The 13,173-nt window shown below is 39.2% G+C and overlaps 1 protein-coding gene across 2 annotated transcripts in view; it reads right to left on the bottom strand.

Annotated features, from left to right (window-relative positions):
* Positions 1-13,173, bottom strand: part of WDR64 (WD repeat domain 64) — a 153,082-nt gene that overhangs the window by 98,655 nt on the left and 41,254 nt on the right. The window lies entirely within an intron of this gene.

Genomic DNA, 13,173 nt, shown 5'->3' with positions numbered 1-13,173 from the left:
TGCCCCCACTAACGAAGTAGTGTCTTTGTGTTATTCTCTCTCCTGGTACCATGTTATTTTCCCTATAACATTTGGCATCTATCATATAATTTTAATATATAGGTTTTGAGTGTTAACTTAATATTTTGTGAGTAGCACTCTGCTGGACTTAAAAGAGCCTGAGCTTAAGTGAAAACATGTAGACTGAAATTCTGGCTTCATCACTGTGCCTCAGTGTCCTAATTTATCAAATGGGATAATAATAATAGTACTGCCCTCAGATACTAACAATAGTTGAGAGCTATTACTGCATCTGACCAGATGGGGAGGAGACATGTTGCTATGAAAGGGTGCACCCAGAAGGAGCCCTAGACCAGGAGGTAAGCAAGCCCTGAAGCCGGGAAGGGAGGGAAGGAAAGCAGCTGGCCTTTGTCTCTTCCGTTGGATACCTGTGTGTTCTTTCCTTTCCTTTTAAACACACATGGCAGCACATATCATTCTGTTCCTTGTCTTTTCACTTAATATTATATCTTGAAAATCTTTCTAAATCAGTACATAAAATACTTCCTCATTCTTTTCGTTTTCAAAGTTGATGAAAGGAAGCTTCAATGTAGTAACATAAATCTAAAGTCAGAATTTAGAACTGTGAAAATGTTTGCATGTCCTAGAGAAGAAGTAGAATGTTCTCACTGCGGACTCACTTCGAGTTTTGCCAATGACACACTTTGTAACTGTAGCCAGCTGACAGACTGAGCTGAGCTTGATGGGGCTACAAACGAGGAGGCACAATTTTCTTCTACTGTTGTCTCCAAACATGGCCTCTTATTCTGTCACCTTGCACCAATAGCTCAGCCTCTCGGGCCAGCTCCCATTAACACAGCTTCTGTTAAGATACCTACTGTGTCTCACGGGACACAGTTCACACAGGCTCACCACATGGAATAGTGTCCTTGTGAATGCAGTCCCTCCCCACTGTCATGGGTCCCTCCAGCAAGGGAGGAATGTGTCCATTAGGCACAGAAGGCACAGTGGTTTGGGTTCACGGTACTTTCAGGGTCCTACAAAAATGCTCTAATTTTTCTTAGAATCATAAGGAAAAAAATGTAAGTTTGAGGTCATGAGAAATGTTTTAATTTTTTCTCACATCAGAAAAAAATAAAATTTTCAGAAACCATGAAAATCTATTGACTTTTTTCTAAAACAGAGAAAAAATATCGAAGTATTTAAAGTTATATCAAAAATAATATGTAATATTGATAGTGTTATGGTGGGAGTGACCCAGGAAGGCAAAGTGCCCAAGGCCACATAAGTCACAATGTGGCCCAGCTTGAGGCCTTCAGAATTCTCCATGGGGAAGCAGGTAGTTGTTGTCATGTGCATGTTTCCCCTCCTTTTGGCTCTTCTGGAACAGGTTCTTCTGGAGTGGGTTCTCCTGGAGTTGTCCTCATTTGGCTTGGGGTAGGGGGAGCTCTCTCCAACCTCCACTTTCCACCTGGAGAAGGCGATGAATCACCCCAACATTCCCCATTAGTCCCACAGCTGTGTTCCTTGATCCTTCTTTTCAATTATTTTAGAATTGCTAGTTGTCCCCTCTTTGCTGGGGATGGACGATGGCAGAAGGGTCATGGGACTGGTCTGACCACCTTGTAATAATTCTGAGGATGTTTCAGTATACTTCTCTTGAGAATGGGGCATTAGCTGAAATCCCAAGACAGCAGGAAAAGAACTATTTGATATCCTGTTAGTTGATCATGAAAAAAAAATCTATCTTTCTCAATTTCTCAGCATGTGAAATGGGACTTATACATACTCAGCATTTAAATTTTTGTTGTTGTTTTTGTTTTAAATACCTGCCCAATAGAATTATACTCTATTTTTCTGGCCCACATAATTAGGTGGACTACAGATGAATGAACTGCACCTTTAAGTAAAACTATTTCAACTATTAAAGCTATAATTGATGTCAATTGAAAAAACTCAAAAAATAGATATGTTATATACATATTCAACAGTATATTTTTTAACAGATTTTGCTTTTTATTCTGTTACTAGGTTTATCTTACTCTAACTGGAACATACCAGTATTTTAGAAAACCAATACTTTGTGAGAAATCTATTATGATAATATCAGCTGGTATTTCTATAGCATTTTATTTTTTTTTAATTTTTATTGTTATGTTAATCACCATATATTACATCATTAGTTTTTGGTGCAGTGTTCCATGATTCATTGTTTGTTCATAACACCCAGTGCTCCATGCAGAACGTGCCCTCCTCAATACCCATCACCAGGCTAACCCATCCCCCTACCCCCCTACCCTCTAGAACCCTCAGTTTGTTTTTCAGAGTCCATCATCTCTCATGGTTCATCTCCCCCTCTGACATACTCCCCTTTTCTTCCTCTCCTGTTATCTTCTTCTTTTTCTTTTTTCTTAAAATATGTTGCGTTATTTGTTTCAGAAGTACAGATCTGTGATTCAACAGTCTTGCACAATTCACAGCGCTCACCGTAGCACATACCCTCCCCAATGTCTATCACCCAGCCACCCCATCCCTCCCACCCCCAACCACTCCATCTATAGCATTTTATATCTAAACAGTGAAGAGTGTTTCTACTCATATCTTACAATGCAGGGAAATATTTGGTTGTCTTTAAACTTGAGCCCAGGTTCTCCACACCATGCTCCCTCCTCAAGGATGGGGTGGTGGGTGAGAGGGGGTGGGAGGGCTGCCCCGTTGGCCAGGGTGCGTCAGTGAACCCCTAAACACCACCCATAGCATGATGGCACCAGGCTCAGTCTCATGTACAAGGTAGGCCCACGTGATCCATTCCATAGAAAATAAAATGTAGATACCATGGTACTCTGAGCATTGAAGGCTTCCAATAAATATTTGTTTGAATATCCTTAAGAAATGAATACCTGATTGACAATGCCCCTTTCCAGAGTCACAGATTAGAAATGTACTGATTCTGGGAAGTTCCCTCTGAAGTTTGCACTGGTCCTCCTGAGACAATAGCACTTTTGAAAGGGAAACATTTTCTGACAATTTCTTTCAAAACAATAAAAAACCCACTCTACTATCAAAAGGCACTAACTGAATGATAGTGTCCTTCACCTCAGCTTCCCTGTTGCTGTCACCCAAATGCAAGTCTGGGAGGGAAGACGTTAGTCAGATGGAAATTAAAGGGGTGACTGGGGTGAGGTGCATGTTACAGGAGAAGGGTTGTTTACTGAATGTAAGATGGTGCCCAGACAGGAAGGCACTCAGGCAGGGGCGGAAATCCTGTGATTGATAAAGAAGAGCCATTGAGCAAGTGTCTTTTCTCCCCTTGGAGGTGGGGGTAGTTGGTGGAAGTGAAGGCAGGGAGTGAGGAAGAAAGCATTTTCATTTTCTCCTTGTAGATGTGAAGTAAGAAATTTAAGAGTGCCTCACATTAAGGTATTTTTTTTAAGTGGTCCACACTCTGCACTATTACCTACCATTGACCCATACTGTGCCCATTCCCAAGGGACAAGGGAGAGTCCAACAGAAACCTCTAGATCAGGAGTTGGCAATCTTTTTCTTTAAGGAACCAAATAATAAATATTTTACACTTTGCCATATAGGCTCTGTTGTTCCAACTACTCAATTCTGCCACTGTAGCCTGAAAACAACCATAAATAATACATAAATGAGCAAGCATGGTTATGTTTCCATACAACTTTATGAGCAAAGAAATTTGAATTTCATATAACTTTCATGGGTCATGAAATGTGATTATTCTTTTGATTTGTTCAACAATCTGGAAATATAAAAATCATTTTTGGTTTGTAGATGTTACAAAAAAGGTGGCCTGCTGGATTTGGCCTACGGGGTTTTATTACCCCTAATCTAGATGCAGGAGCACAAAGCCCAAACCAGGACAGCTCTGCAATCACTCCACCTGTTCTCAGTATTCAAATTCATTTTTCTGATGCATTTCAGTATCTTTATGAAGGGAACAAAGAAAGAAACCTACATTTAGTGAGTAATAACTATGTGCCAGGCATTAAGCCAGGCACTTTACATGAGTTAACTTAGGTACTTTTTATAAGACTATAAGGTAGGTATATTCATTCCCATCTAAAGATGAAGAAGAGCTAATGGTATTGAGAGCATGGTGTCCGGTGGTCACAAAGCTAGTGAGTGCTAGGGCAGAAACCAGTTCTGTCTGGCTCCACAGGATTCAACTGAGGGTACTATACACTTTCCAATATAATGACCTGCCACCAAATTGAGTAACTGAGAAAAAGTAATGCTGAATAGTTAGCTGCTCATCTCTGGGAAATTGTCAAGCTATCAAAGGGTTAAAGGTTCAATGTATGTCTTGCAACAGGCCAACCTGCTTTGTATGGCATAATTAATTGCAGATGTTCATTTTCTTGCTGGTACAAAACTCCATTTGTGAAATTACCATACAAAATTATAACCGAAATGGTAATCATGTTTGAAATGGAAATTTTTTCGAGAGGAGTTTTTTCCTGCCTTTTGGGGAACTGTGCTGGCTCCCATTTTAACAGCTGGCCAATTATGTATTAGTATAATTGAAGTTTCATCTGGCTCAACTTAAGACTCATTATAGGAAATTGCAGAAATAGGAATATGTTGAATCTAGGGATGAAGTGGACCAGACTCTCCTTCTATTGAGATGACTCTCCAATGGCACCGGCAGTTTGGGAAAACATTATTATACTGTATCACTTGAGAAATCTCTTTAGCTTCTAGATTTACAAGAGTGGCCCAAGGAAATAGTTGAAAAACTCAGCCAGAATCTGACTGAATAGATCGATGATCACCATTTGCTGAGGCTGTCTGAGTATTTTTACCTCTGTCTCCTGACTCCCTCAGGCTGAATGGATCATCAACCATGTTCCAGGCATTATGGTAAATACTAGGAAGCTCAGAATTGGGCTCAAAGACAAAATCCTGACTCTTGCAAAATAGATACTTTTCAGAGCAAAGACCAGAAAGTACTGGCTAGTTTGAAAAAATAAAACCTTCTAGCTAATCTAAGCATTTACAACTACTAAGTACCAAATCTGTGGAACACTGTGCAGAATAGGAATTTAAATTCCCTATAATGCCATTACATAAATTAAAAATACATACAAATGTACATTTTTAAGGAAATGTATAAACAAAAAGATATATTAAACCCAATAGAAAGGTTGCCTGTGTGTATGTGTGTGTGTGCATGTGCATGTGCGTGTGTGTGTGTGGTGTGTGTTTGTGCACACACGGGAAGATGGATTGGGATGCAGCATAAAGAGGAATAAAATAAGAGAAGGAGAGCGTGAACAACTAAGTCCTGCTCTTGAGGTTACTCCACTGGGGGGAGGGGGAGGGAATTAGATTTGCTTAGAATCCTGCTAGTTGAAGGACATATTTTCCCTCACAAAAAGAAGGTATACAATCTAAATGAGATAAAAAAGATTACTATCTTATTTAAAACCTAACAAAAGATTCACCACTTGTTTGACAGATCTTAATGCTTGGTAAAAAGGAATATGGGCCCCATCATAACTTATTCCCCAAGGAAAAGATTAGTGCCTTTCTTTTCCCCCAGTATTGTCATTATTATGGACTTTGACAGCACACAGAACTTAAAGTGTTCTTTAAAAATCAATTCTTTGTGAAAGAACATAAACGTCTATAAGCAAATAATAAACCTTTTAATTATTATAGTATTTTACAGTTTTCAAGGGACCTTCACTCATCTCAGCTTATTTGAGCAGCACAAAAATCCGGGAGATAAGAAGGTATTATCCCGATTCATTAATAAGGTTATTGAGGTTCAGACAAGTAACATGCCCAAGACCACTCGGCCAACAAATAAGTGGCAGAAGTGACATTAGAACTCATTTGCTTCCTTGTAAACTTATTTCTTTACTCCCATTCTCTCTTAGTAAATAGCACAGCCATGCAAACAGTCCTCCCAGCCAGAAGCCCAGCAGCCACCTGCTGCTCTAAGACTTCCTCTGGATTTTGCATGATTTGCTCTTCACTTCATTTAGCTCTTTGCTCAAATGTGAGCTCCCCAGAGCAGTCTCTCCTGACTATCCTACCAAAAATACTGTCTCTGGTCACTTTATCCTATAACCCTACTTCATTTCCTCAATTTGTATCATTTATTGGATTATGTCTGTCCCACTAGACAATGTGCTCCAGGAGAGGAGAGAGTTGGTCTTTTTTGCATACCATTTTATTAATTCTTGGAACAGTTTTTGGTATATAATACATATGCAATAAATATGGTTGCAAACGAAAAAATAAAACTTAGATTCTTCTCTTTATTCCTCTCATCCAGTAGGTTGCCAATTCTTATAGATTATACATGGATCTATTCTCTCTCCATTCTTACTTTTACCAGTTAAGTTCAAGCTCTCATCATTTCCTTTCTGAACTATTACCCTATCTTCCCAGTCATCTCCTCCTTTCCAACCTGCCTCCTCCTTCCCCAACCCATTCTCCTCGCTGCTAGGGCAGTCTGTCAAAAACACCTCATTGACCGTTCTCCTGGCCCAAGCAGTCAATAGCTCATACAGCTCTCAGATTAATATTCCAGCTCTTCAGTCTGATATGCAGGTCTTTTCATGTTTGCCTTGTCCCTCCTCATCTTTCCCAACCCTTCTCCCTTTCTGTACTCTAATCATATTGAGCCACTTAGAATTTCTAGAACTCACTATTTTCTTTTTCACCTACATACCTTTGTAAATTCCAGGTCTTTAATGTGGGTATTTATCCACTCTCATACAATTGCTTTGCCTGGCTAATTCTTACCAGGTCTTCAAAACTCAGCATGCATGACACCTTCTTCAGGAAGCCTTCCCCAATTTTTCTCCCTTCAAAATCCTATGTAAGATGTTCTAAGAACTTTCTTCTGCTCCTCTTTACACTTCTCTAATATCTATATCACGACATTTATCGTCCTCTGTGGGAATCTCTTTGCTTTCCCCCTAATTAGCCACAAGATAAAGGACCTAGTCTTATTCATCTTTAAATTCCCAGCACATAGAACAGTGTCTCAAACATAGTAACTCATCAGTAAGTATTTGCTAAACAAACGAAAATTCAGACTTTAGAGCTTCTTCTGGAGTCACCAAATTCCTCAAGTTATAGGACAATTAGACAATGTTGGATATATTACTAACTCTCAACAAGCTTGGTGTCTTGTAATGACACACCCTTAAACATAATTAAAAGATAATAAATAAAAAGACTGAGGCACAAAAAGGATACCTAACCCAGCTGAGAAAGGAGGTACTGGGAGAGGGTTAGGAAAATTTCCTAGAGTTGGTATCAACTGATCCTTGAAGGATTATGGGGTCAATTATACCTCAATAAAATTGGAAAAAAATTAAAAACAAAAAATTTTCCTCTGTCCAAAAATCAAACAAGATTATGGAGGTTGAAGGAAGAGAAGGAGAGGAAGAGTGGGAAGAGTATTTGAGGTACCAAACATGTACGAAATCCCAGCATGGGGTATCCAGGGAGCAGCCACAGGCTCGGAGTTATGGGAACCTAAGTACAAGGCAGTGCAAGGAACAAGGTGGAGAAGCTGGTGGGACCAGACTATGGAAGTGCTATGGTAGGGGATGGAGAAACATGAAAGGTATTGAGGTGGTTGGATATCATCTTCATAAGAATACTCTGGAAGACTAATGGGCAACAGTTTTGGCAGGGATAAAATTAAGGTAAGACAGCAGTTGGAGATAATAGCCTAGGGGGATAGAGATACAGAAGATAAGACAGATTCAACAAGTGTTTATGTAAGAGAATACAGATGAATTTATTGATTGGTGGTTTGTGGGCACTGAGGGAAAGGAAGGAGTCACGAGGGGTTGCCAGATTTCTGCCTAGGATGATTTGATGGATCAAGAGAAATTAAAAATCCTATAAAATATACAGATTAAGAGGTGGGGGAGTTAAGTTCAGTTATGCACCTATGAGTTTGAGGGGCTATGAGATATCCAAGTGGAGATGGTGAGCAGGTGTACCAAGTCCAAAATTCAAGATGGTTTGGGTTTCATCAGCATATCGGTGTTAGTAGGCTAGAGAAGAGGAACATCACCCAAGAAGAGCCTAGAAAGTGAGAATTAAAGTTGGCTAAGGAGAGAACTCTAGAGAACATGGCTAAGGAGAGTACTCAAGAGCAGACACAAAAAGAGGAGTCACAAGGAAAAGGAATAGTAAGATACCAGGAGAAAACCCCGGCTTCCCAAGAGATGAGAGAACAGTTTCAGTGAGTGAGATAAGTAATGCTGAATGCCCTGAGGCTCTCTGATATGTTAAGTTTCTGTCAGTTTTACAATGTAGACATTGGCCAATTTGCGAGTCTCTTCTACAGAGTAGAAGGGGGAAAGGCTATATGAGAGAGGATTATAGAGGGAACACGTAATATCAAGGTAGTGGAGACAGTGAGTGCAGAGTACTTTTTCCAGAAGTATAGTATGATAGTTCAAAGGAGATCATATGTCAAGAAAAGCATTACTCACATCAGAAGAGACTTGAGTATTATAGATGGAAATGAGAGAGTGGGAGAAACTGATTAGCAAGATCCTGGAGAAGGAGTTTAAAAAATGCGAGGCCAATGATGGAGGGTTTGATGTTTCAACCTCTAAAACAAACAGGAAAGATCAAGGATAGGTGTGGGTATAGAAAATTCCAAATGACTTGGGCTGTTGGGAATTACTCCAAAGGCCTCAGGGTTTTGTGGTCATGTAAGATGGGACATCCTTGGAGAGTGAACAGAACTCAAGCTGGGAATAGTCTGAGGGAACCAGATAGGGAGCAATGAGGACATAAAGGTCTGGGAGCCTGGGCAAAGGGCTCTGTTGAGCAGAAGGATTGGGATTCTGCTGACTGGTGCATGGCAGAAGGGGATGCACAGTGGATGGTGATGCACAGCAGAGGAGGGATGCATGGCAAAGAAGAATGCTGGTGAGATATGAGATTAGATGCCTAACCTGGAGTCCAGGTGGAGAGGGAGAGAAGGAAGTCAGGAGGGAGCTGATGAAACTGGAGCTAATGGGGGAAATGAAGGATCAGAGACCTCATTGAGGTCACTGAGAAGGCACAGAGGAAGTCAGAGCCTTCAAGAGCCAAAAATGTAAGACACAGCAGCCAGAGAGGGACACTGGGGGTTCTGGAGACAAAACTTCTAGATGCTTGTCAATATTGTTCAGAACAATGTTTTGATTTCTATTTTGCAGTGTGAGATTGCCAATACACAATTAAACACACCAGTGTAAAGATAGTCTTTAGGAAGAAATAAGCCACCTAATTCATTCAAAAGCCGACTTGGCATGCTTATTATTAGCTGCCATAACCTCTCTTGTTTAATAAAATCCCTGCCAAATTTATTTTCATAGTCCTCTATAAAAGACTTGTTCTTATCTCTAGGGCTTGCTAAAATACTATCATTTATCACTCCTTTTTCTGAGCTCCTATGATGCCTATAACCATAAACCATTCAACAGAAATTTAACGTGTTCTGCTTGCAATGTGAATTATCCTATGCAGTTGTATGCTGTAAATGTTTAATATTCAGTAAGGGCCAGGGAAGTGTGGGTGGGGGAGGTCGTTGGTTTATAGCATTTGCTGTTTTCCATGGTATAAATATTCCTATGGTGGCTAATTTCAAACTAGCAACGTGACATCTCTGAACTTGAGGTTGGGAAAAGATACACGGTTGCACGCCATTGTATAGTACTCCTATGTCCTTAAGGACATAAAATCCTCAAGAATATACATAATAGTAAAATGTAGTAAAATAAAAAGTGATGAGTTTTTAGTATTTATTGCTTTTGTTTTTAATATAATGGAATTGTGAGCTTATATAATTAAATTTTAAATGATGGTAGTGTGTTCAACAAGTTTGTCAAATTTCTTGAAATCTTAGCAATCAGCTCTCATAAGCTGATATGAGCTGACTCCAGCATGCCACTGGGTTTATAGCTGTATTTCTTGTCTTCCCTCTTAGATTTCAAGCATTTAAAGGCAGGGGTCATGCCTTAAACATATTGTATTGTCCATGGTGCTTAACACATAGTGACTTAGTAAATATTTGTTGAATCACTGATACACTTCTGGATTAAAGGCTGAACTGCATGACCTATGTATAGCTTTCTGGTTACCATATTGACTGTTAGAATTACCCTGGTAACTCTCTTTGTGTGGGCAAAATCATGTCTGTAGATTTGTGTATCTTGGAAATGAAAATCCTTTCTCTGGATGTTGAAGTAGAATATGTATCTTTCATAGGGCCACAGGGCATATTATAGTTCATATGGTTTCACAAAAGCTTCTTTATGGGCATGAATGTATTATAAATCGCCAACATAATACAAAATCAATTAGAAATTAAGTTGCATCTATTTCTTAATTAAATGTGTCAGAAATGCACTCCTTTAAAATGTCAGAGTGTAATCACTAGTAGTTAATTATGTTACGGAAACTAAGTGAAAATTAATTATGCCATAGAAATGATATTTGTGGAATCAGATCTGGCGTTAAGAAATGAAACTGTTTTTAATGTGCTGTGAAAAGTTTTTAATTCATTTCTCAGTGCAATATGTTATACATCAAGATAAACATTTTTATCTTTTTCTAAATGAGGGGAAAATACGTGTCTTTCATGAAGACTGTAACTTTCAAGAAAATGTAGGGTAGTCAGTCATTTTAGAGATGTGATATTCTTTTCTTCTGTAAAATTTCTAATTTTGTTAGTCTGTTTCTTAAATTGAAAATCTTGGAATTTAAAGAAATTCTAGCTCTGTATGTGTGGAGGCTATCTTTTCCTCTCACTTTTTGTGAATTTCATTAAAAAACTCAATAGAGGTTATGCACAAACAATGAATCATGAAACAGTACATCAAAACCTAATGATGTAATGTATGGTGATTAAGATAACAATAAAAAAATAACAACAACAAAAAAAACTCAGTAGAGGGGCTCCTGGGTGGCTCAGTCATTAAGCGTCTGCCTTCGGCTCAGGTCATGATCCCAGGGTCCTGGGATTGAGCCCCGCATTGGGCTCCCTGCTCAGTGGGAAGCCTGTTTCTCCCTCTCCCACTCCCCCTGCCTGTGTTCCCTTTCTCGCTATGTCTTTCTCTGTCAAATAAACAAATAAAATCTTTAAAAGAAAAAAAAAAGATGTGCTCTCATAGCATATTGAGAAAAAAATTAAAAGCTCAATAGACGGGCGCCTGGGTGGCTCAGTCAGTTGAACCACTGACTCTTGGTTTTGGCTCACATCATGATCTCAGGGTTGTGAGATCAAGCCCAGCGTGGGGCTCCACACTGGGTCACTGGCTGTGGAGCCTGCTTGCTGCTTGGAATTCTTTCTCTCCCTCTGCCCCTCCCCACCCCAGCTTGCACACTCTCTCTAAAAAAAAAAAGAACTCAACAGGAAGGACCTAGAAGTTATCATTTGTGTTTTGTTAGTGGGATAAATAGACTATCACTATTTTGCCTAGCTGTCTTTTAGTTGAACCCAAGTCCTCCAGCTATGATTCAGTGTCAGTGCAACTCACCAACTCTTTAGATAGTAAAGCTGAAATTCATAAAAAAATTATTATAATCAAGAAAATGAATTTTATGCACTACTGGGTATTTACCCCAAAGATACAAATGTAGGGATCTGAAGGGGCACCTGCCCTGCAATTTTATAGCAGCCATGTCCACAATAGCCAAACTATGGAAAGAACTGAGATGTCCATCGACAGATGAATGCATAAAGAAGAGGTGGTCCATATATACAATGGAATATTATGCAGCCATCAAAAAAAGACATCTTGCCATTTGCAACAACGTGGATGGAGCTAGAGGGTATTATGCTAAGCAAAATAAGTCAATCAGAGAAAGACAAGTATCATATGATCTCACTGATATGAGGAATTCGAGAAACAAGACAGAGGATCATAGAGGAAGAGAGGGAAAAATGAAACAAGATGAAACCAGAGAGGGAGACAAACCATAAGAGACTCTCAATCTCAGGAAACAAACTGAGGGTTGCTGGAGTGGAGGGGGGTGGGAGGGATGGAGTGGCTGGGTGATAGACATTGGGGAGGGTATGTGCTATGGTGAGCGCTGTGAATTGTGTAAGACTGATGAATCACAGACCTATACCTCTGAAACAAGTAATACATTATATGTTAATAAAAAAAAGAAAATGTATTTTAAAGAATGGAATTAAATCATCAAGAAGGAGTTTTATAATCTTAAAGTTTGACCCTTAGTGTTTTGTTTTTTATTTTATCGTTTCATTTTTTTTTGGATCTGATATATGAATACATTGTGAAAGGATTCACCCCCATCAAGTTAATTAACATATCCATTACCTCATATATTTACCTTTTCCTTTCTTTCTTCTTCTCTTCTCTCTCTCTCTCTTTTTTTCTTTTGAGAGAGAGAGTGGGAGAGGGGTAGAGGGAGAGAGAGAATCCCAAGCATGACCCTGAGATCATGACCTGAGCCAAAATCAAGAGTCCAACGCTTAACCGACTGAGCCACCCAGATGCCCCTTTCTTTCCCTCTTCCTTTCCTTCTTCCTTTCCTTCTTCCTTTCCTTCTTTCTTTCTTTCTTTCTTTCTTTCTTTCTTTCTTTCTTTCTTTCTTTCTTTCTTTCTTTCTTTCTTTCTTTCTTTCTTCTTTTCTTTCCTTCCCTTCCCTTCCCTTCCCTTCCCATCCCGCCCCTTCCTTCTCTTCCCTTCTCTCCAGCTGAGTTCCTTCCTTCCTTCCTTTCTCTTTTTCTTTCTTTCTTTCTTTCTTTCTTTCTTTCTTTCTTTCTTTCTTTCTTTCTTTCTGAGAACATTTAAGTTATACTCTCAGTAAATTTCAGTTATATAATATAGTGTTATCTACTACAGTCACCATGTTATACATTAGATCTTCAGATCTTACTCATTTATAACCGAAAGTTTATACATTTTTCCAAATTTTCCCTATTTCTGCCAACACCCAAGCCCCTGGCATCCACTTCTCTACTCCTAGTTTCTATGAGGTTGACTTTTTTTTTTTTTTGTATCCCTCATGTAAGTGATAACATGCAGTATTTGTCTCTCTGTGTCTGGCTTATTTCACTTGACATAACCCTTCAGGTTCATTCATGTTGTCACAAATGGCAAGATTTCATTCTTTTTTTATGGCTGAATAATATTGCATTCTACATAC

The sequence above is a fragment of the Eumetopias jubatus genome, unplaced genomic scaffold (assembly GCF_037043125.1).
Source record: "Eumetopias jubatus isolate StellerSeaLion01/CBP00866 unplaced genomic scaffold, mEumJub1_p1.0 scaffold_12, whole genome shotgun sequence".
NCBI lineage: Eukaryota > Metazoa > Chordata > Mammalia > Carnivora > Otariidae > Eumetopias > Eumetopias jubatus.
Note: the sequence above shows the minus strand (reverse complement) of the source record. Positions and strands in the feature narration are given on the sequence as shown.